This window comes from Mesoplodon bidens (genome assembly GCF_964165515.1).
Source record: "Mesoplodon bidens genome assembly, chromosome: 2".
Lineage (NCBI taxonomy): Eukaryota > Metazoa > Chordata > Mammalia > Artiodactyla > Ziphiidae > Mesoplodon > Mesoplodon bidens.
In genome coordinates, this window is record NC_138177.1 from 130,559,126 (window position 1) to 130,563,125 (window position 4,000).

The 4,000-nt window shown below is 47.4% G+C and overlaps 1 pseudogene across 1 annotated transcript; it reads right to left on the minus strand.

The window, feature by feature from the left end:
• Positions 1-1,008: 1,008 nt before the first annotated feature.
• Positions 1,009-1,737, minus strand: LOC308611977 (CDP-diacylglycerol--inositol 3-phosphatidyltransferase-like; annotated as a pseudogene). The gene has a single exon. The product of its transcript is annotated as a CDP-diacylglycerol--inositol 3-phosphatidyltransferase-like (transcript).
• Between the last annotated feature and the right edge of the window lie 2,263 nt (positions 1,738-4,000).

Genomic DNA, 4,000 nt, shown 5'->3' on the forward strand with positions numbered 1-4,000 from the left:
CAACATTGTAAATTAACTACACTTAAATTAAAAAAAAATACCAGAAATTTCTCCTGTTCATCCTCATATAGAATGTTGCCTTCTTAATGAAATATTAATAATAATAACAATAACAGCTAATATGTATTAAATATCACTATGCCTTGTATGAGACCTCATTTTGAACCATGTAAATCCCTGGGGGTTCTTAGATGAACCACAGAGGACCCCCAAAGAAGATGATACAGGACTTCCTACATGGTAGATTATATAACTGTCCATGAAGTATTCTGATTTCCCATCATGAAATAGCCCTCCTCATTTTGCCATCTCAGGCCATGTGATTTGCTTTAGCAAATATTAGCAATTGCTTTAAGAGTCAGGGTTCCCCTTGTCCATTTCCTCTTGGCCAAAATGGTCAGCAAATGGTGTGTGTTCCAGAGTAAAGCTGACTCCATCTCCCTAGAAAAGAATGAAATGTGATGGACATGTAACAGGAGCAAGAAATAAATTTTTAATTTTGTAAGTCACCAAGATTTTTGAGGGTTTTTCTGTTTGTTTGTTAGTTTGTTTTCCAGTGACACTCCCACCTTCATTATCAAGGTTTTCAGAGCCAGGACAGAGGAGATTGCAATGGGGATCTCAACAGCCCCTTCTCTCCTGACCATTAGACCCACAGGATTCCTCTAGCCAGGGGCAGAGGTCTGAATCCCTGCCTTTTGGGAAACCTGGCCCCTACCCCACCTCCCTCACTCAAGTGTCCCTAAGGTCTCAGGCCAAGCCAGATCCCAGGGCTGAGCCAGCGGGTGTGACAATACCCAGTCCTCAGACAGCTCTCTTGGGGTCCCAGGAGCACTGCCCGTGTGGATGGGCCCTCCTGAGCATCCTTCCTGATTTGAAGTCCAGGTCCCTGGAGATCACAGGGGTGGGACTGGTCCCCAGGATTACGGAGAACATGACATCACCAAAGAGGCTGGCCCCCCTTCCCAGCAGGTTGGATGACACATTGGGAAGATGTGAGCCTGGGACCTCCTAGGAGGGACAGGGGAGCCATGTGGCACAGTGAGACTCCCAGGGCTGGTGGGCAGCCAGGGACTGGGGGTTCCAGGGTCACGTCTTGTTGGCACGATCTGCTGCGTCCAAGGCAGCCATGTTGCAGGCGGCTGTGATCAGGTGGTGATCCAGAGGCGCATTCGGAAAAGACCCACAAAGCCAACTAAAGGTCCTTGAGAGATCACAGGGGAGGGACTGGTCCCCAGGATTACAGAGAACATGACAGAGGAGAAGGCAGTAGAAGGGCTCATTTCCAGCACCCAGGATAAATAGAGCAGGTCTGGAGGTGTAGTAGGTGCAAAGCACTGGATTTCCAGACAGGTTAATCATCTTGTGACTTTCACCGCCTCGGACCACAGAACTGTGGAGGTGCAGCCTGTGGCTGGCCACATCCAAGCCCATGTTGAGCTGGAAGAGAAGGGTGGCATGAGGGTACAGTAGGGCCAGGTTGACCAGCAGACACATTGTAGAACAGCAGTCTGCCCGCATGTCCAGCATGGCCCCAAACCCGGTCCCTTGATTAAGGACTCGAGCAGTGTGTCCATCAAAAGCGTCCAGATGTCCACTGAACAGGTAGAAGGAGGAGGCCATGAGGGGGGCAGCAGAGCATGAAGTAGAAAGAAATGATGGTGAAGACAATCTGTCCATAACCGATGAGGTTAGACGCAAACAGGAAGATATTTTCACCTGGCACCGGAGGTCCCCTGGCCACCCTGGGCCTTATCTGGAGGTGTCGGCTGTGTCCCACCCCGGGCACAAGGCTCACCCTCCAGCCCGGTGCATTGGCCGTGCCCACTGCACGCAGGTCCCCGCTGACCCAGTCGGGTCCCAGGTGTTAAAGCTCGCTGCCAGCTGGAGCATGGGCCAATCCAGCTGTGCGTGGAGCAGAGGTCATTTACTATCGCAGCATAAACTAGCCTATCTTGACTGTTACATCCTCAGCCTTGGATGCTGAATGCTGTATAGAAGTCTTATTGATTAGATACTTATATAATGTGATTCAGAATCCCTTTACCTCCCTGGATCTTTGTGGATAAATATATTCTTTCTAAGATGAGATACACAGCAACATACAAGACATTCCCTGTGTAGTCTGATGAACGCTCCCTTGTTATGGACACAATTTCTTCTATAGCAGGATAACATTTTCCCCTATTTCACCCCACGATCCTTCTCCCTCTTTATGCAACAGCTGAGGAATGTTATGCCCATCATCTTAAGAAAGGTAATGCAGCAGAAAGAGAGAAGCCAAGAGTCTTTTCTTGGCTTTCAGTTTTGGGCTAGGGCCCCAGAAGAAGTGGGAAAAAATGCTTGTGCTTAGTAAATACAATTGATTTAGAAGTCTGCAAATGGTAGAAAGCTTTCTACTTCCCATATCCTGAAATTGGAAAAATCCCCTGGATTAGGAAGATGAGAGAGTCAGAGGAGAATTTAAGTGAAAATGATTTCCTGGAAAGAAGGGGTTACCTGCCTACCTGTTGACTTCCCAGGACTGAGCCCAGCAGGGAGGATGAAAGAGACAACAGAGACTGGGAAGATCCAAAGGCAGGGAAGGTGTGTAGCCGCTTCCCCAGGTAGGACCTAGAGAAATGGCAAAACCCCAGAGTGAAGTGCATCACAGAATGAATCTTGTCCACAAGCAGGTCTTGTTTGGCAAGCCCAGGGTTTTTAAACAATGTGATTTTGAATGACTTTGAATGGAGCATGCCCTTCCTAGGTTCACCAGTCCTCACTCCCTATAATCTTGTTCCTGGTCTACTATACTGACTTTCCCCTACAGGCACTGAGTTTATTTATGTATTTATTTTTTTTAATTTTTAAAATTTATTTATTTATTTATTTATTTATTTATTTATTGGCTGAGTTAGGTCTTCGTTGCTGTGCGTGGGCTTTCTCTAGTTGCAGCGAGCGGGGGCTACTCTTTGTTGCAGAACACAGGCTCTAGGCACACAGGCTGCAGTAGTTGTGGCTCGCGGGCTCTAGAGTGCAGGCTCATGTGGCACACGGGCTTAGTTGCTCCGCGGCATGTGGGATCTTCCCGGACCAGGGCTCGAACCCCTGTCCTCTGCATGGGCGGGAGGATTCTTAACCACTGCACCACCAGGGAAGTCCCCAGGCATTGTGTTTAAAATCCCTGACTAGACAGACAGACATGAAAATACTCCACACAGTTCCCAACACACCTCAGCAGAGTATTTCTGTTTACTCAAAAGAGAGTGGTGCGAGAGGAAGAGAAAGAGGACGGGTCAGCTGTGGTTGAAAACCAGATGTAAACAGGAGAATTCCAAGGCAGTCCAGTGGTTAGGACTCTGCACTCTCAGTGCTGAGGGCCCAGGGGTTCAATCCCTGGTCTGGGAACTAAGATCCCACCAAAAAACAAAAAAACAAAACCAAGAACAGGTGTGGATGGGTGACAACTAGACCAGGATGCTTCCTCAAAGTTATGGCACTTCCAAAGTCCCACTCTCCACCAAAACTGGGGCAAAGCATAGCAACACTGAATTGACTGAGATGAAGCTTTTACAACCTAGGTATAAGCTAGGGTTGGTCTAGACACTGTGTTTGACTCCCTAGTAGCTATTCCCTCTCTCTCTAATTGAAGACCAGCAATGAAACTTGAGAAACTGATCATGACCCAAGTGATATACCTGATTGGTCCAAGGGCATTTCAGCTGCCCCCTGCCATTAATTAATTCAAGAATGATAAGTGACCCAATTCTGAGCAATTATGAGTAAAAGCAATTTATGGAAGTTTCTGAGAAAGTTTACAGTCAGCAATGGGAGCCAATCTATCTTTCATTGAAACAAGACATCTTTGTAGCCCAACTGTTGTTGAGAGCCACCCTACAGTCACGAGGGGGACCAGAATGAGTTTGAAGCCAACAGCATGAATGACAGAGCAGAAAGATGAAAAGAACTTGGTCCTTGATGACATAATTCAACCAATACACCAACCCTGAATTCTTCC